Genomic DNA, 20734 nt, shown 5'->3' on the forward strand with positions numbered 1-20734 from the left:
GCCACACTGAGCCCATTTACCTAACTGTGAGTGAATGAATCAAATCCGAACTGAAAAATAAAGGCGGTCTCATTTGCAGGCTCCCCAAGCTCATGTTTCCAGGGTCTCGCCAAGCAGCTCGGCCGTAGAGCTGGATTGTAAGGGAAAGGTTTCTTTTGGATTTGACCAAGGCTTCCCACAGATCGATAAAGCCTAGTCACGTCTCACTCCCTCTAAATATACCTCATCCCTCTCTTTCTCCCTCTCTCTCCTTTTCCTTTTTTTCTTCTTAAGCACCCAAACCACCCAGGTGCGCCTGGGCTCCTAGCACCCAACCAACACCTCCACCCCCTTCCCCCCCTCCCCAGTCGCATCCTCTCTGCAGCAATCCTGCACATGTCAGTCACTTAATTCCAGGGCTTTCTGTGCAGGGCAGGGGGTAAAATGTGCCTCTGAATGCGGAGATGGAGACAGGGTGGATTAATGGCAGTGACAGAAGAGTGATACAGCCTGAGCAGAACAAAACGAGGGCAACCCAGGCAAAACAAAGCTCCATAATAGATCATTTCTGAAAAGTCATCCGAGCAGCTTTGAAACCCGGAGCTGTGTGTGCCAGGGCAGTGTCACATATGCGGGCTTTCAAGAGACATGAATGGAAACCGAACAGTAACTCTTTTTCATACCTCTTTTCAGGGGTCCTGTAGGCAAAGAAGGATTTACCATTCAATTCCCATACTTTTATGTGGGAAATTAGGAATCCGCCCCTTAAAAATAAATTGGCTTTTAAATTCTCATAAATTGTGGCTATTTTATAGATTGACCAAAATTTCTTCCTCCTTTTCCCCGTTGCACTTAAATTTCATAAAAAGAAAAAAAAAATGCTCATAAACCCACACGAAAACATTTCCATCTTCTCCACTTTTCTCAGGAATATTTTATTCAGAAAATCTCCAGCCAAAGAGATATTTCATCTTTCTGCTGGACATTAGTGTTTGGTTTTTGTTTGAACAATTACTTCATTTTACCACATTTCATCATACAGCCAACTTCTTTTTCTTATTAATAAAAAGACTCATAGTAGAAAATATTAATCACTGTATATTTGAAAAGATAGCAAGTGTTGGACCAAGCTAGTGAAAAGGTCAGAAACAAAATGAAATAGGACACTCATTCATTCATTTACTCAACAGGCATTTATTGAGCACTTACTGGTATGAATTCCTTATACCAGCCCTGAGTGCAGGTAACTTTTAAATTGTCCAATGCAAAGTATCAAGTGTTACTAGAATAGAGCTCACTAAAATGCCTACAATTGGAATGGACTGGCCCTTACTTCAGTAGAGCACAGCATTTATCTGACTCCCTCCTTCTCTGAGGCCCCCAATGTTTTGCCATCTTAATCTCATTTACCTTCCCTATCCGTTTCAACAGAACAGAAACGAAGAGTTGAAAACGTGGAGATCTTCGCCTGCAATACAGGCCCAGAGAAGGCAAACTTTGGCTCTTGGCCAGTACATTTGATCTGACTCCCCAGGCCTCTTTCCAGGGCTGTTTTGGAGCAGAGGAAGAGAGCATAAGCAAGGGGACTCCGCCATAGAAAAGCTGATCGTGTGTGACCCCACATTTCCCTCTTCCCTCTGCCTCCCCCCGGGGAGAGCCCATCTCTCAGAGAAGATTCCCCAGCCTGGGGAAGCCTTTGCCCAGGCCCGAGGGGTGCAGGGAGCAGCTGGGCTGCTGGCTGGCCATTCTCCAGGGGCAGTCGAGCGTGCCCCCGATTTCCTCGGAGAATCCTTTGGAGGCAAGAGATGGAAAGGAGCAAGGGGGCGGGGTGGGTGGAGGGGGAGAGAAAGAAAGGTTTTCCTCCTAAGGCAGGTCTGTAAGGAGAGACAGGAGCACACTAACCATTTCCTGATGTGCAAAAAACTGAAATTTGGGCTTCTTTTCTTGTTAGATTTCTTTGATACACAAAAAAACAACTAACCCAACAAAAGCAAGTCTCGCAAGAGACCTATCTTGGAATACTTCAGACCCTGATGTCACTCCCCATTTAAAAAAAATTTTCAGAAGAAGAAATGATACAATTTACTATTTGTTAAAAAAAAATTCTCAGAAAGAAAACTGTAATAATAACTGCATCAAAATCTGCAAGTCTTTGGTTTCCTACCTAAAATGGCTTGCACATCAGTGGTTATGTCACAAAGAGTCACGATATTGCTCTTTAAGAGGCAAGATCTCAGTTTAAAAAAATTAATTATTAGAAGGAAATGATAGCTCTTAAATATGGGCCTCACTTGCATGAGATAAATAGGTAGCTTTAACTGATCTTGGAAAGATTTATCAATAATATTTCCATTTCCTTCTTTACCATGTCTAAACCAGGTGTAGAAATTCCAAATGCAGGCCCTGCAGAAGGCTTGCAAGGCCCCACTGCAACCCCCTTTACAAACCTCAGAAACGGCCACACTAATGCTTCACACCTCTGGGAAAACCCCTTTTCAACAGCCTCACCCACAACCAAGAATACAAATGTTGACGAGATGACGGCACCACTGAACTCTGAAGCAGCAATTCCCAGTCTGTTTGGAATTGGGACAGCATATGGTTTAAGAAAGCCTTCTTCCCAGCTTAACTCTCAAAACTACTGGCTCATTTAAAAAAAAAAAAAAAAAAAATTAAGCTGATTTCAGATGTTAATTACGTGATTAGAGAAATTCTTCTGCGATTTTGTTATAAACTTTGCCAACCTCCACTGCCAGGGCCACTATGGCCTAGGGTAACTGCAAAGACTCTGACCTTTTCAAAATCCTTTCTCTACAAAACAGTAAAAGGGATCTCAAAACATAAATTAAGTGAACTATTCCCCCTCTTAAGACTCTTCAATAGTTTACTATATGCAGAAAGTAAAACCAAGACTGGGCTCCCACTCATGCTGCCAACCCCTACTGTGCCTCTATCCCTTGTTCATTTTCATCTTTAGTTACTTGATCTCAATAAGTACTTCCTTACCCCATGGCCCTTGCACATGATCCTCTGGGCAGTGTCCCCCCTCTTTGCATGCCTGGCTTCTTCTCTTCCCTTAGGATCCATATTAAGCACCACCTTCTCACAGAGTCCCCACCCCCAACCATCCTACCTAAAGTAGCTTTCTTCCACCCATTCATCTCTATCCCAGTCACATGAGTAGGTCCTTCACAACACATTTTACCATCTGTAAGTGTTTGATTTTTATGTCTGCCCCCTTGTTTTTGTCGGTCTCCCTTACTAGGAATTAGGCTCCAAGAGAGTAGGGGCATAGCTCTTGTTTACCGTCCCACCACACCTGCCACACTGCCTGGGATAGAGCTGGTGCTCAATAAATATTTGTGGAAGGAAGGAACACAAGACATTGACTTGGAATCAATGCTCTACCTCCCAGACCAGAAAAGTTCTATATTATTTAGGGTAAAACCTAGGCTCTTGGATTAAACCGATCCCAAATATAGTGGTTCAATCCAATCGTTTCTCTTTTCCATAACGTTCCAGAGTTGGACAGTCCAGGCTGCCAGGATGCTCTGTTTCACCCAGTGGTTAAGAGAGCCAAGTCCTCTCCATCCTGTAGGGCACTGCTCATCTTCTTGGTTGAATGGGATTGCCAGCCCATCCAGTTTCCAGCTCACTAGCAGGGAGAAAGAGCAAAGTCCAGGAAGAGGAATTTCCTTTTAAGAGGTGAAACGGAAGTTTCACGTATCACTCCTGCTCACGTCATAGGCAGTAACTTAGCCTCACAGCCTACAAGGGAGGATGGGAAATACAGTCTCCAGCCGGATGACTTCACATCTGGAAGGAAAGAAAAAATAGATTTTTCTGTCCCAGATGCCTAGACTCCTCTCTGAATGTAGAATGTTCTGCGACTTGTCCAGATGTAGCAGAGCCATGCACTGATTCCTTCCTTGATTGGATGAGGAAGAACTTCCAGAGAGAGTCCCCATCGCCACACTGCAGAGCTCATGGGAGCTGGTGGGGACAGCACAGTGCCAGGGGTGACAGACTCACAGCAGCCACTTGGCCCCTGAGACTCCAATGCGTTCAGTCCTACCTTTCCTCTCTCAGTTCTGAAGCTCAGAAAAGAACCAAGCGCATTTTTGTTTTAGCACCTAAATTCTCCCATTCAATCCTTCACTCACCGTGTAAAAAGAACACACAAAATGCAATGGACCCGAGCACTAGCTGTTCTAATTTGCAGCTAGGGAAACACACTGTTGGTCATGGAGACCTCTTCAGAGCCCCCAAAACAATCCCCCCTTACGGCTTCCTTCTCATGTGATCTTCAACAAATGGCTTAACGTCCTGAAGACTCGGTTTGCTCAAGACCACAGTGGAAGCTAAAATACCTACCTTAAATAGGGTTACTGTTAGAACTATATTAGCTAATACAGGTAAAGATCCTAGTGCAATGCTTGGCACACAGGCATTTTATTTATTTTTGTTTCAATTCGTGGTTTTTCTCTTGCCAATTCCCAGTATAGTGAGCCATCTCTCTCCTGAACCTAATCAGATTCTTCCAGACTTTAAGTTCCCCTCTGGCCTAAAGTCTTCCCTGAACAGTCCAGTGGTCCTTGTCAATCCCTGTCTCATACTTGTCCACATTTTTATAAAACACCTCATGTTGTCCCCTGATTGTTTCCTAAGTAGCTCTCTGGTCTTGCTGGCTAGACTGTAAGCTCTCAGAAAATAGGAGATACCATAATGGGTTCCTATACCTCATACAATCTAACACAATGGGGGCTGCATAATAACTACTCAACAAACACCTGATTGAGTTATTGAAACATAGACATCATCAGACTAAAACTAGCTTGACATAACCCCGGAAAAACAAACTAATGCATCAGATTAATCCCAAATGCTGGTCAATTCAGGATTTCTTTTTTAAATAGTAAAATATTCTGCTTATGTGAACAGAATAACTGACTTACTATCCCTATGTAGAAGCAGCTGAAAATGTTGCCTTAAATTATATTACTCACTGGAACTTCTGGTAACTCACGACACTGCCTTCTGGGTGGCGTTTGTTCTATGCCATAAACACCTGAATTACTGAAATTGAAATCAATCCAGAGTCTGTGTTTGGGGTTCCAGCACTTTGTGGACTGGCACATGTGTCTGACAAAAATCTGGGGAATGCTTGGCCTTTCATTCCTCTGAGACTTATGCCGTTTTCCAAGAAAAGCTAAATAGCTCATTCATGTTTCACCCTCTGTTCTTCCAGGCTGGTTTCCTGAGGATATTTTTTAGCCAGACTGTTTTTTTTTTTTTTTTTTAAACAGACTGCTGTAAATTGAATGTTTTAAGCTTAAACTTATATTAAATGATTCTTGAGCATATTATTAAATGAAGAATATTATCCTTATTTCATCTATTACAGATGAAAACGATGTACACAAGGATGGCATTTACTCATTGGTTTATGGAGACAAAGTCCCCTAGAGTATAATTCAAACCCACAAGGAATCTCTCAGTACTGTTCCTGAGGGGAACTAATTAATAAGGACCATCAGGTAACAAAGTCTTTTTTTTATTATTATTCTTTCTGCGTCACTTTTCTCATCAAAAGAAATGGGGAAATTCATATTTCAAGGACTTTTTGCATGGGAAGGCCTAGTGTGGCCTTAAAACAGACTGCAGTCTCTAAAGAGGAATAATGGAGTAACCTGAAAAACTTGAACAGTAGAGCAAATCTCCTTGACCAAAGGGCAAACATCAGGGGCTTCCGGAAGGAAACAAAGTATGAGAAACTGAGGGACCACTATGCATATATACTACCCACAAACATGGGGTACGTCCCAGACCATCTGAAACCTTGGTCCCTATTTTCAAGAAGAGGAGTGCCATGAACCATCGACCACTGAGCCCAGGTTCATGCCCCAAAAATTAAACAATGAACCAAAAGGTAGACAAGGAAAGTACTTGGTTTGATTTAAGCAGACAGTTCAGGTCAGTGTGAATTGTGCAGACAAAAGGAATCAAGACCCCATAGAAAAGTTCTTTGGAAAACAAAAAGACATTAGTCACCAGAGATGGTATGCTGATATGTAAATGCACTTTCTCCAAAGCTAAAAGTGAAACAGCTCTCCTCGAAATCATTAAGTCTACGAAGACTACAGAGAGGAGTGACACTTGAACCAGATCTTTAAATTATGGAGGACTAAAAGCGCATGGCTAATTTAGGAAAGTGGCTCGATGAGCACAGACCTGGGGCAGGGGTGGCAGGGATGGATGGGCCAAGGGAGGCAGGGTCTCGGGGACCAGATTAAGGAGTTGGGACATCATCCTGTGGGTTATCAGGAGCTCACTGAACTGGTCCATGAAGGAGAAGATATTTGTCTACAGTTCAGACTACATGAGGTGCTGGGGATAAGCCAAGCATTACAGAACCCGACCCCTGCCTTCAGAGAGCATGCAATGGAGGCTCCCTTGTTTTATAATGATGATGAATTATGTGGCTTATCAATGAGGAACTGAGTCACAGGGAACAAAACAGCCTGAATCCAGCTGACAGACCAAAAACATACAGGTAACAATGAATGAGACCACTGACGAACTGAGAGTATGGAAGAAATTACATGTTTCCCATAGCATTTATCACTTCCAACCTATGTAGCAGTCAGGTTTCCCATGGGAAGCAGGTGGCCCCTTCCGGGGAGAGTCTAACTGTGCCAGTTTGGATGTACTATGTCCCCCAGAAAAGCCATATTCTTTAATGCAATCTTGTGGGGGCAGACTGATTAGTCTGTTGCTAAGGGTGGAAACTCTGACTGAATTATTTCCGTGGAGGTGTGGCCCCGCCCATTCAGGGTGGGTCTTGATTAGTATTTGAGAGAGAAGCTAAGAGCTGACACAGACCCAGACACTTGCTGACACTGAGAGATGCCTGGAGCTGTGGACAGAAGGACGTTTGGAGACGTTCTACTAATAGATGAGGCCCGGAGTTTGCCCCAGAGAAGCTAAGAGAGGACCCCAGACACTGAAAGAGGAATGCCCTGGGAGAAAGAAGCAAGGACGCACAGAAGCTGAGAGAGAGGAGCTGAAAGAGAGACCCAGAGACACTTTGGAGAAAGCCAATTTGAAACACAACCCGGGAGCAAAGGACCAGCAGACGCCAGCTACGTGCCTTCCCAGCTGACAGAGGCATTCCGGATGCCACCAGCCATTCTTCAGTGAAAGTATCCTCTTGTTGATGCCTTAGTCTGGACACTTCTATGGCCATAGAACTGTAAATTTGTAACCTAATCATCCCCCTTTATAAAAGCCAATCCATTTCTGGTATTTTGCATAATGGCAGCTTTAGCAAACCGGAACACTAATGAAGGATCTGTTTACAGAGATGGGGTTAGGGTTAAGAAAACCTATGCTGGGATGATCCTGAAGCAGCACGGCCACCCGGCCTAAGCTTGGCTTCTATGGAATGACCCGGTTGTGCCGCCTCAGCCTGGCAGGGAGGAGCTGGGCGAGGGAGGGCTCTGGTTTCACTCCTGCTTGTCTCTCTCCAGAGGTTGCCCCTCTTTGACCTGATCCTCCCAGAATCTGAGTTCAAGGAAGCCAGGGAGGCTGTCTCTTAAAGATCCAGCCCCTCAGATTTCTCCACGGAGCAAGGTGGAAAAGGGCAGGGTGGGGGGATGGAGGGGCAAATGGGAAATGCCTAAAACGTTGAAATGTTCATTTCTATTATCTACTTCCCCCCCCACACCAGCGTGTAGGCTCCAGGAGGGCAGGCATTTCTTTAAGTTTTATTCCCTGCCACGACCCAAGTACCATCACACAACAGGCACTCAAAAAAATATTTGTTGAATGAATGAAGAGGTTCAGAGAAGAAAGTTGTCGCTCAGTATTTAACATCAAGTAAGAAATACAAGACAAGTAGCATTTTCAAAAGGTAAAAATATCCCTTTTGTATTTCTCTATGGTACACTGGCTCTTATTTTGGCTATTCTACCCAAAGAAAAATATAGCCAAGATACATAAGAAGGAAAATATGGTGTGGTACAAGATTTGCTGAAAAGATTAAATGTATGCTTAACTTGGAGAGAAGAAAAATTTGGGGAAGTTGACTGAAGTATTTTAAATTGCCTTTAAAACAAAAACAAGAAATACATCGTTCTCCTAACTTTTCAGACCCCTGGTGTAAGAATGAGGAGGCAGTTGCCAGGATTATTCAAGAAACTCTGTGTTAAACAGTGGAAAGCTGTCAGGTTGTGGAATTTTCTGCCATGGAAGGTTTTAGAGACCAATGTTGTCTGGATTTGATGACAGGTAATGACATTAACTAATTACAAAACTAATCACATTTGTAGCTGTGGAAGCCAACATCATGATAAGCGTAATCAAATCCCTGACTTCAGGGCTTCAGGAATCAGAGGATAGGTTTTCTACCCTTGCAAAGCTTGACCAGATGCTTTTCAGGGTCCTTTGTCTGCATATTTTCGAAGTTGCAGATACCAATGAGCGTCAGAACCAACCTTCTGAATTGTAATACCCGGTGGTCTGATTGGCACTGAACGTTGGAACCACAGGGGCTTTGGCTGAGTTCTGACCAGGCTGAAGACGAGCCTGTCCAAACCCACTGGGAGGTCAATAAAGGTAATTTGGGCCCTTGACCCCCTTTCTTGTCCCTTAAAAGCTTGAAGATCTGAGTCCGGGTCCAGTGTATCTGCCCCCCTCCATCTGCTTCCCCAGTCACTAGTTGGGTTGCCTTGGACAAGGTATAACCTACAGGATCCTCAAGGTTCTTCCCCTTTGAGGCAGAGCTAAGAGTATCTGTCCCACTGGCCTCAGCAAATGGATGTGACAATCCAGTGAAATAGAGTCTATTTTGTGTGCTATACACCACTATAAATATAAAAAAGTCCGATTAGCCAAACTACAGGCCCAACTACATATAGCCCAAGCTTTGAATCACCAAAATGGTGAAGAGTTATTAAAATAAAGCAGCTGACCACCTTCTGGTGGGTCAGTGACTTCTCCAGCCCCTTCCCTCTTCCCCCCTGGCTCCCCTGGAGGAAGGGGATGGGGCTGACAGCTTTCAAAGCCCTCCCAGCCTTCAAGGAGACAATGGAGCAGGGAGCACTGTGGAAAAGCCCAGATCACTCTTCTCATCTAGAAACCTTCCTTGAGCCCCAGTGTAAAACTGGAAAGGAAATGAAATCCTAAATGTAAACACCATCTTTCAGTCAGTTGGAAAATTATCTACCTCTACTTTTCTATCTCTTACCAATTCACTCACCCTCAATTAAAGCCATCCTTTGAGTTGTCTCACTTTTCAGAAACCAAGCAATTGCTTAAGAAAGAGAAAAACATTAAGAGATCCAGATTTCAATTAACTTCGCCATTGATTTTTGTGTAATTCTGGGGGAGGTGTCATTCCTTTAGTAAAGTGGGGGCACAGAACTCAAAGATTAATGAAGTTTCGAACGACGGCAGCGAGTAAGGGCTGAGGTTTGCAGTCAGGTTCCATGGACCCTGTTTAAAAGCAAATATATTATAAAAATGGCCTGGAAGTGGGGCCTGCCAAATTACCCACAACAGTGGGGTCTTTCATTCAGGTGGAAAGCCTTGGGTGAATAAGGTGTTTCCTCTTAACTTCTTTATTTTAATGTAACCTATGTATCTGGTGTTTCACAAAACTGTATACTTTTTTTTAATTGGTCTATAAATTATATATCAAACCCTGCTTTTTGAGAAGCTGCAATTGTTTCCTAATTGTTGAATACATATAGACCATAACAAGGGACCATGCGATTAGCACATGTGCACACTCACCCCACACACCCATACCATGCAAACACACTACCACACACACTCACACACACACATCCACACACCCAAACAGAAATGCCACATAAATACTATAGAAGAAACCACTGATATAGATATAATTTTTAATGTGCTGTGTCATTGAATGCCTATGGGAGGGAAAAAGTCTCTGTGATAATAGATTTCAAACAACAGGCAGTTTCATCAGGTAAGTACACAGCATTCATCTCTGTCCCATAGAAATATGATCTCGGCATAATGAACGAAGGGAAGGAGCTCATCGGAAGACTTCTCCTCTAAGCCACAGAGGAAAACCAACTGTCATCAGGAACTCTTTCTTGGGGCGGGGGCTGGAACAGGGTGTGCTGTGAGGATCACTATCATTGCTATTATCAATAGCTTACCATTTGCATAGAGCAAAGGAAATAAGACATAAATATAAATGGTGTAACTAGGAATTTTATCTTAGAAGATTTACCCCAACAACACTCAATGCCCAAACATAGCCGGGACACAACCAGCCAATGCTGAGAAGCCCCCACTGGGGTGGAGCGGAAGGCCTGCTTCCGTGAGGGGTCAGGGAGCAGAAACCACCTTTCAAGAAAGAGTGAGGGGAGTGAATTGAAACAAACTTCCTCCTCTCAAAACCAAATGCAGAAAGTAAGGCTATCCAATTGCACGGCCACCTAAGGTAGAACGATAAACATGGACTTGTAGCTGGCCAGTCTGGTCTGGAGGAACGTGTTAGGCTGACGTCTGTGGAAACAGCTCTGTCATGGGGTTACCGTGCGGCCCTGTCTCCTACAGAACAGTGGTGTTGGTGAGGCCCCCACAGGCAGCTCCCCGTCACGCAATCACTGACTGCCCACTCCGGGCCAGGTCCTCTGCCAAGGGCTTTACTCCCTCACTGACCCTGAGAGGGGGGTCCTGTTATTAGCCCCCCATTTCACAGATGATGCAGAGACGCTAAGTGACTAGCCCAAGGTCACGCAGTCATGACTATCCAAAGCCAGGCAGTCTGACTCCACGAGGGACGCATGCACCACTGGGCTGAGGAGTGGTGGGCTTCACCAAAGGCGAGAAATGATTTGGTTTAATCAGGATCATCTTTGAAATAAAAACAAATCCCCTCTTCCCCATCAAGATGAGAGTGAAATGCTTCAGGGCTCCGCAACACCCCCCCCCACACACACACACACACCAGAAGTTATGAACAACCAGCAAGAATCGGCAGAAACTTCTTTCTCAGGACTCCATAAAACAGTTAAAGGGCTGCTGCAACACAGCGAGCAACAAATCAGGAAAAGGGCGTCTAAAAAGGGGTGGGATCTCCTGGTGCCCTGGCTGGCCCCTGCTAGCCCCTCACCAGCACTGTGTCAGCTCACACTCCCAGTGCAGATTCCTGGTTCTGATTCCTGAGGGAGCAGAGTAACCCTCCTGCACATACTGGGAGTGTGTATGTCTGGCCCCGTCTGCCTGGTGGTGGCCTGAGGGACTAGCCCTGCGTGTGGAAGGTGGCTCACAGAGCTCTCCTGCAGAACCCTGTGGGAGAGCTGTGGAGTGGATGCCTGGAGTGAGGATTGCTGGCTGCAGGACACACAGTGCAGTGCCCAGGACTGTGAGGAAACTGTTTCCTAGGAAGAGGGGACATGCGTAATCATGTTAATGGAAGAATTCCTTGGGCTGTGAGTACCTGCCCCAGACTAGACATAAGCTCCAAAAGGATCAGGGCAGCCCCTACCTTTTGGCCTGGAGCTATAGTCAAATAACTTACTGTACGGATAAGCCCTGGGGAGATGATTTGCACTGGCACACGTCAATCTGCAAAGTCTAGAAAATGTTTTTTTTCTTTTTTACCTTTTGTTGTTGTCATTGTTGTTAGTTCCTGCCATTGAGGAAAACTCAGTCATAATATTAGTTGGATGCAAGCTTAAGGAACAGACACCACAGAGTATAAATTTCGGTGATAATGCATTAAAATTTCAAAATATCCAGGTTTCAGCAAAAGGCTACACAACATGCAGAGAAATAGGAAGTGATGGCCTAGGCAAAGGAGAAGATTAAAGCATCAGAAACCAGCAATGAGGAGGACCAGACCTGCAATATACCAGACAACAAATTTTAAAAATATTCTTAAATATATTCAAAGAGCTAAAGGAAAACATGAACAAAGAACTAAAGGAAATCAGGAAAATGGTAGATGAACACAAAGAGAATATCAATAGAGAGCTAGAAATTATGAAAATAAATGAGATGGAGCCAAAGACCACAGTAACAGAAATTAAAAATTCCCTAGAAGGGTTCATCAGCAGATAGAAGCCAGCAGAAGAAATATCAGTGAACCTGAAGATCAGATAACTGAAATCATCCAGTCTGAGAAGCAGAAAGAGGAAAAAATGAGGAACCTGTGGGACACCATCAAGTGTACCAATATACCCATTGTGGAAATCCCAGAAGAAGAAGAAAGAGAAAAGGGGACACAGAGAATATTCATCAGAATAATGGCTGAAAACTTCCCAAATTGAATGAAAGTCATGAATACACACATTGAAGATGCTCAATGAACTCCAAACAGGATGAACCCAAATAGACCCACACCACAGCATATGATAATCAGACTTTCAAATGCCAAAGATAAAGAGAAAAATAACATGTCACATACAAGGGAGCCTCAATAAAATTATGTACCAATTTCTCATTGGAAACCATGGAGACAAGAAGGCAGTGGGATAACATATTTAAAGTCCTAAAAGTGAAAAAATTGCCAATCAAGAATTCTACATCTAGCAAAACTGTTTTTCAAAATTGAGGGAGAGATTAAGACATTCTCAGATGAACCAAAGCTGAGAGAGTTGGTCACCACTACACCAGCCCTACAGTAGGAGATAAAGAAAGTTCTGCAGGTTGAAAGGAAAGAAAAACAGACCCTAAATTGAAGCTGCATGAAGAAATAAAGATCTCCAGTGAGGATAATGACATGGGTAAAACTGAAGGCCAGCACTATTATATTTTTGGTTTCTAACTCCACCTTTTACCTCCTACAAGATCTAAAAGGCAAATGCATAAAACGTAATGATAAATCAGTGGTTGTGTACTCATAACGTATAAACACATAATTTGTCACAAGAACTACCAAAGGTGGGGGGACAAAGAGGTACAGTGTGAGTATAGGCATACCTCAGAGATATTGTGGGTTCAGTTCCAGGCCACCACAATAGAGCGAAGATTCCAACAAAGTGAGTCACACACATTTTTTGGTTTTGCAGTGCATATAAGTTATGTCTACACTATACTATAGTCTATTAAAATGTATAATAGCATTATGTCTTAAAAAACAATGTACATACCTTAATTAAAATGTGACACAGAGACACGAAGTGAGCACATACTATAGGAAAAATAACACCAATAGGCTTGCTTGACGCAGGGTTTCCAAAAACCTTCAATTTGTGAAAAAATGCAATATCTGCAAAGTGCAATATAGTGAAGCATGTTAAAATGAGGTATGCCTGTATACTATCAAAGTTAAGTTGGTATCAAAGCAAAAAAGACTGTTATGGATTTGGGATGTTAAATTTAAATCCCATGATAACTACAAAGAAAATATCAGAGACTATGCAAGCCCATCGATAGAAATTAGAGTACAGGTTGCCAAGGCCAGGGAGCAGGAAGATTAGGGAGTTAATGCATAATGGGCATAGGGTTTCTGTTTAGGGAGACGGGAGAGTTTTTGCCAAAAAAGATGGTAAGGATAACACAATACTGTGAATGTCATCAATCCCATTGAATGTTATGCTCGAGAATGGTTGAGATAGGGAAGTTTACATTGTATATAGGTTACCACAATTTTTTTTTTAAAAAATGAGCAACTAAAGTGACAATGACAATTAAAAGCAATACCTGATTCTGGATGGCCTCTAGCAAAGAAGGAGACTTAAAGGAACATATGAAAAAATCGGAATATAGGCTATAAGCTTCATGTCAGAGTTAAATTGATTGGACTTGATAACTGCATTTAAGGTGGTTACATCAGTGAATATTCTGGTTCTTAGGAACTGCTCATGGCAATATTAAGTGTCCAAGAAGCATGATGTACACAACCTACACTCAAGTGTTCAGAAAATGGGGTGATAAATAAATGGTAGGTAGGTAGGTAGGTAGATAGATAAAAGGAAGAAAGGAAGAAAGTAAGGGAGGAAGGAAGAGAGGGAGGAAGGAAGGAAGAAAAAGATGGAATGATGGCAAATGTGGCAAAAAGTTTGAAATTGGTAGATCCATGTATCTGGGGCGTAGGGATATGCTGGTGCTCTCTGTATGGGGCTTGCATTGTTTTTGTATCTGACCTGTAAGTTTGACTGTATTTCAAAATAAAAAGTTTTTTCAAATGCCCAAGTCTTCCCCTCCCCCTTGGCAGTCTTCAGCCACATTTTCACGTGCACTACAGTCAGAACATCTCTTTCCAGGAACCAGACCAAGAACTGAGAACCACTGGAAAACACAAGGGGCCGGTTACAGGGGTCAGCCCCACAACCCCGAGCACTGGACGCCAGCAGCCCTGTGCTGTCACACAGCCCTGATGGCCTCATCTCTCGGACCCCGTGCAGGAGTGCAAGGCAGGCAGACCCTCAACACCCACTGCGAACGTCCATTTTAACCTTAGGCAGAGTCCGCGTGTCCCACCCGTCCTAATGTGTGGTTCGTGTGAATCCCAGGCCACAACCCAAGTTTATAAAAATATAACTACTTTTTAATTTAATTTCTATCTTGAACCCTCATTCTTCAAAGGTGGCAGAAATTCATGCTTAGGGTCTCGCCCTCCCCCTCTCATGGCTTGCTTGGGGGATTCTTTAGTTCTAAGATTTGGTAAAGGAGAAGCCACCAGCCCTGATGTCATGTGTCTATTCAGGCACCTCTGGGAAGTCATTCGATCCCTGCACCCAGTCCCCAAGCATCGGTTCACACAAGCCACCCTGGACTCGTTCTTGTTCCTCTCATACGGCCCCATTAGATGCGGCCATTTTCCCTGATGCCAGGAGGGCAAGGAGCTGGTCACCTTCTCTCTAAACCCACAGTCATCATATCCCTTCCCCACAGACTTTCCTGCCACTTGTGGCATTTTCTCTCAAATCTTTAACTAGGCCCTGTGGCCTTTCTGTTCCCCTCCGTTCACTGCAAAATGAAACAACACATTGGGTGAGACTTGTGTTTGGATGAATGTAACAGAACCCAATGACAGAAGCCTGAGAAAATATAAATTTATTATGGGACATCACAAAAACACCAGATACAGTGCACAAAGACGCCACCAAGGAAGCAGGCCCTTTCCATCTTCCAGCTCTGCCACTGTTGAGCAAAGGCAGCTGTGCCCCGAGCGTCACATGCCTTCCAAGCAGGAGGAAGCCAGAAGTGGAAGGAGTAACCTGCTTCATGGGCCAGTGCACGTGGAATTTGACCACTCCAATTTGTAGGGAAGGCTGTGGAGGTGAGCCTTTAGCTTTCTGGCCTCCATATAAGAAAAACGCCAGTTAGGAGACTGATGTTGTATTGAGTACACCAACATAAAGGAATCTACCACAAGCAGAAAAGACTCATTTTTCACTGTCACTTCTCTCCCATGAAGCAAAGAGTAGGTGCTGCTCTAGTTGCTTGAATGAGGATAAATACTATCCAGAATCAAATATTCAAGAACTCCTTGGTCTATCTACACAGTTCAAAAGCTCTTCACCCCACTGAGGTTCTCAGGCTCAATGAACTAGACATGTGAACCCTCCGATTCTAGTTCCGACCACTATCTTGCTGCATGACCTTACAACAGGGGCTCCACTTTTTTGTCTGTATCCTGGCCTGGCCTAAGCCACCCAGGAGGCACTTGGAGCGTAAGTGTTGGAACAAAGAAGCTTCTGCATTTGTGGCTGAGGAGGTTGGGCCAGATCCCAGCAGGCCTTGCTTCCCTGATGCATAGGACAACAGGAGACTCAGTCACTGAGGGAGAACCCACAGAGGCTCAATCTTTCAATCCCAATCATTTGCTACCCAGCTCCTTCAGGGGACCCAGAAGGTCCCTGACATGTCCAAGGACCCCTTGAGTCCCCTCTCATACAGCTTTTACACCACTTCAGCTGCAGTGTGGTGCAGCAAAAAGTCTGACGACCTGAGTGTGAATTCCAGGTCTCCTACTGTGTGGTCCTGGAAAAATGGCTTTGAACTGAGCCTTCATTTTCTTACCTGTAAAGCGAAGGTAATATCTACCATGCAGGTTTGCTGTGAAGATGAGAGAGAATGACTGTAAGTTCCTGCCCACACTGGCATTTTCGTGCATGGCAATGGCTCTTCTCCTTGTGGAAGGTCCAGGAGACATGGATTGGGCCCGGAACACAACCCAAAGCGGTGCTGCCTTCCAGTGAAGTGAAGGAGAAATATTTTCATCTGAATAAGTTTCCTCTAGGTCAGAAGATGCTCCAGAATTGGAGATTTTTGGTTTGGTTTGGTTTGGGGGTAGTAGGTGGGGGAGTGCAGCTAGTTTACTGAGAACACTACAACCTGGCAAGGCTGATCAGTATTTAGCTGTGGGAATAATCTACTGTCCTCAATTCAGCATAAAACTATGGCTATTTATATGTCCTGAAATGGGCTGATATTCTGCTCTCTAACCTACAGGAATGTCACTGTGTCACTGGCAAATACACTAATTCTTTTGGGTTCTCAGGATGCCTTTACTACTAAAAAATGCTTCTGTTTAGTCATCTGTACCCAAGGCATTTTAGTCAGCCCTTAGTTTAGTACAACTCACAAACGATGTGTTTGCCAAAAATAAATAAAATCAATCCTAGACTATACTAGCAATGTAAGATACCCAGGACAAGGGAGGGGGGTATCCTGCGTGCTTGACTGAACCAGGCCTGAAGCTCTGGTGCAGTTCTGGGGGCTGCCCTGTAAAGAGGGTGGGAGACGCACTGCAGTTTGTTCAGAAGAGGGGACTGCGCAGCCATGAGTCATTGCTTCCATAAAGAAGAATCAAGAAACCGGGAGTGCTTTGCCTGCTGAGAAAAGAACTGTCTTCAACCACTTGGAGAGAGCGTTCATGTGTAAGAAGAATTCGCCTTATTTTACGTACATCAAAAAGTAAAACTGGAGCCAAGAGAGGAGAGCTACATGAAGATGGGTTTTGACTCAACTCAAGGAAGAGATTTCAGTTACCGATTTTGAAGATAGAATGTGCAGCCCTGAGAGGCAGTGATCTCCAAAAGCTAAAGGTATCCAAGAGTGGAGAATGAGTGGCTGTGGAGGATGTCAGACCATACCTGCTTCGTGGATTTGTTGTGTGTGGATTGAGATGTTGTTTCAGACCTGTCTTATATGCTACCTGAGAATGATATGGCCACACTGCTTCTGGGACCCTTGGCCACTTGTTTCACTCCAGCTGCCATGCCATAGACTCCATGCAGTTAAACCCCAGGGAGCCTCTCCTACGTACACTTGACCAGCCTCTCACTTCCCACCCTGGGGCTTCCCTGTTACCCCTGAAGCATGAGACACCTCAGAAGAACCAGTGCCTAACCATGCTCAGGTAAGAAGGGAAGCAACAAGGGCATTCACGTCCCATAACTGACATGAAAACTATTGACCCATTGGAGGTAGCAACTGGCAAATAAATTCTTTTCCCTTCCTCCATCTCCCTACACCCAATCATTCTGCCCTGAGGCTTAAGAGTTTAAGCTCTGAGAGGATGGCCCCAGGATTACTCTACTATTGACACTGTACCAAACCACCTCAAATACGGCGACTTAAAACAGAAATTTATTCTATCACAGTTCTGGAGGCCAGAAGTCCAAAATCAGTATCACTGGACTGAAACCAAGGAGTCAGCCGAGCCATGCTCCCTCCAGAGGCTCTAGCGGAGCATCCATTCCTTGCCCTGTCCAGGTTCTGGTGACGGCCAGCATTCTTTAGCTTGTGGCCATGTCGCTCATCATATCACTTCAATCTCTATAGCCACGATCACAATGCTTTCTTCTCTTCTACGTCTTTTCCTGCTACCCTGGGACTGAACTCTCTGCTAAAGCACTAACACATGAGATTTTCCTCAAGCTGTACCTTCTGGGGAACCCAAAGCAAGACAAGTAAACCATTAAGAACCGTGCACGAAGTGAAGGTAATGATAGCAGGAGCAGCAACAACAGTGAGAGTTACTACAGTTTCCAAAGAGATTTAACTTTCTTCCAGAGGATTGCTTTATCACTGAAAAAAATAGGCTTATGCACTGTGGAAATAGAGTTCATCTACTGCTGTGGAATTTTACACTGTGTTGAAAGATTTATTTCCCCTTTACAAAACATTTCCAGCACAGTGACAATTTTTCAGTAGAATACCTGCTAACAGAAAGGAATTAGAAAGGGAAATTTTCAGTGTATTTCACAGCAAAAGGAAGAAAATTTACTTTACTCTATTACAGAGAAGTTAAATTAATGTTTACAAATTCCTTACAGATGAAACACATTATATATATCTCAGTGCTACCTCCTATTATGAATATGCTTTTAGTATGCGGAAACAAATTGCAGTTCTTAAAACAGCAGTGTCATGTTCCCGGGGAAATCTGAGAAGTAGCACAGCTTCTGGATGAAGCACAGAATGAGATACCACCACTCCAAATTCAGTCAGCAGGGCTGTGACTACCTTGTGGGGGTGAGTAGATGAGTCGGCACTTTCTACTGAACCTCTCAGAGGTCTTACAGTGACAACTGTTCAATGGAAGATTCTGGAAGGATGTTTATTTCATCAGGCAACTTCACTGGCACCTGTGTTTCAGAAAGTTATATGACTTTCAGGTTCAAAGACTCAACCTCCAGAGAACAAGCAGCCAGCAACATTGAATTTGAGGGAAATATTGGCAAACTTCCCCTGTGAAAAGAGCAGGGATCAAAAAGTCAGAAACTTTCAAGAACTTAACTTCTCCTATCATGAACAGACAGATTCAATATTTTGGTGAAGGCTGCTTCCACCAGGCACCTTTGATAATCACTACCTCAACAACTATAAGACATGTCATTGAGTGAATACGGCAACATTTTATAGTACAGGGTTGCTCCTTCTTTTTCCATCCCATATTCTCTTTTATTCTCCATATTGCAAAGAAAGGGCCAACTCCTTGAGAAGCACAGGGAAAATGAAAAGGAGATTCTATATAGTTCTGGAAGATTCTAGTCATGGATGTCCAAGAACAAGTGATTTTGAAAGTCTTCCAACTCTTTTTTGTATCATCATCACTCTTCCTGCAAAATTTAGCTCTTTTTACAGATCATAGCAGGTTCTCAAATGTAGAATGATGAATGAATGAATGAATGAATGAATGAATAAACAGACAAATGAACTAAGGAACTGCACATTTCTGAAACCAGGGGAAGAGGCATTATTATCTACTAGAAAAAACGACGACTTAGCACCAGGAGACCTAGCTTCCAGCTGCTCTGCTGACTTACTATTTGATCTTGGGTATTCTGTCTAAGCCTCATTTGCCCACATGCCAAATAGGGATAATACTTTTTCTAATGCGTTTAGAGATAATAGTATCTCTACCGTGAATACAGGGATACAGGACTTCATGGTTTAGAAATCAGTTGGACTCACATTCTCTCACTTGATCCTCCCAACCAACTGGTGGCAAAGGATAGCCATCTTCTGGTCTGGAAGCAGAAGTCCACGATGCTGACTATGGGGTCTTGAAATAGTTACTAAAATGCACGCCGAGTCAGAAGTTCCAGCTGTATCTGCACGCTCTCCAGGCAGCAGAGGGAGGAAGGGCAGGGCCATGATGAATGACTTGTCATCGAGATGATAATAGCAGAACGTGCTCAACAAACATGATTTCTTGCCCTAAATCCTTCTCACTCCCTGCTGGTCATACCACCAGTCCTAAACACCTAAAAATCCAGGACATCGCCAAAGGCCTTCAGCATTTCTTCAAAAGAGTGCCACTAGAAAAATTCCCATGAATATTTTTCTCAGCATGCAGTAAATGTTTAATAGATATTCAATGAATTAGAAGGATTACATCAGTGTTCAGCAAAATGTTCCTATGAAGGACCAGACAGTAAATATTTTAAGCTTTGCAGCCCATTTGGTCCCTTTCACAACTATTTGAGGTTGTAGTGCAATAGCAGCTGTGGACAACACATAAACAGATAGGCGTGGCTGCATTCTAATAAAACTTTATTTACCAACCCAGGCGGGAGGTCAGATTTAGCCTGCAGTCCGTTGTTTTAGCCCGCCCTTGGACTACATCAACTCTGAGAAAAGTCTTAATGTCAAAACCTTCTTTTAACACTTCCTTTTGAAGGCAGGGTCCTGAAATCTCTTGATTAACACATATATGCAGGCAATTTGCCCCTCTTCCTTGGCTGTCCTCTGACAAACACCAACTGGCAGAGGGGGACATCAAGCATCTATCCTTCAACTGCAGTTATTCTGAAAGACAAAGCAGGGACAGAGATTAAAAGCAGACCAGAGGTCTTTGCGACATACCCAGCATCTCAAGTATCCCTCTTCAAATTGTATTGCGTTAGCCGTATATCCTAATAAAGAAAATAGAACTATTCTTTCTCTTAATAGTCTTTCAGTATGGGTATGGGGTAGGGGGGCAGGCTTATAAAGGCCCTTACAAAATGCTGCTTGAAAGGAAGTAGGGCTCCTTGGCACCATGGAATCTTTTTCATGTGAAGCTACATGATCACTTTTCATTTTGTTTCTCAAGCACCCCATGGCACCCATCCATGTGTTCGGCTAATAACTGCACGAATCTAGTTAAAAGGAACCAAGCAATTATTTTAATTAGAAGAGAAAAAAATAACACTCCTGGCTTCTGTTTCTAAGGGGCAAGTAGGAAGTAGTCAGGGTTCAAAAAGATCCCACAAAATATTTTTGTGAAAGGAAAAATAGTTAAAGCCAAATTTAGAATGTACTTGCAATC

At 43.6% G+C, this 20734-nt stretch overlaps 1 long non-coding RNA gene across 8 annotated transcripts in view; it reads right to left on the reverse strand.

The window, feature by feature from the left end:
• LOC119512199 overlaps window positions 1-20734 on the reverse strand; it is a 191950-nt gene that overhangs the window by 127018 nt on the left and 44198 nt on the right. For 7 of the 8 annotated variants that reach the window (XR_005212327.1, XR_005212323.1, XR_005212324.1 and 4 more), the window contains exons 2-3: window positions 19396-20232; window positions 18445-18669 (exon numbers count right to left, since the gene is read on the reverse strand). This is a non-coding gene — a long non-coding RNA (uncharacterized LOC119512199). The remainder of the gene's footprint in view (window positions 1-18444; window positions 18670-19395; window positions 20233-20734) is intronic. The other variant, XR_005212328.1, reaches the window with a different exon arrangement.

This window comes from Choloepus didactylus, chromosome 17 (genome assembly GCF_015220235.1).
Source record: "Choloepus didactylus isolate mChoDid1 chromosome 17, mChoDid1.pri, whole genome shotgun sequence".
In the NCBI taxonomy this organism is placed as follows: domain Eukaryota; kingdom Metazoa; phylum Chordata; class Mammalia; order Pilosa; family Megalonychidae; genus Choloepus; species Choloepus didactylus.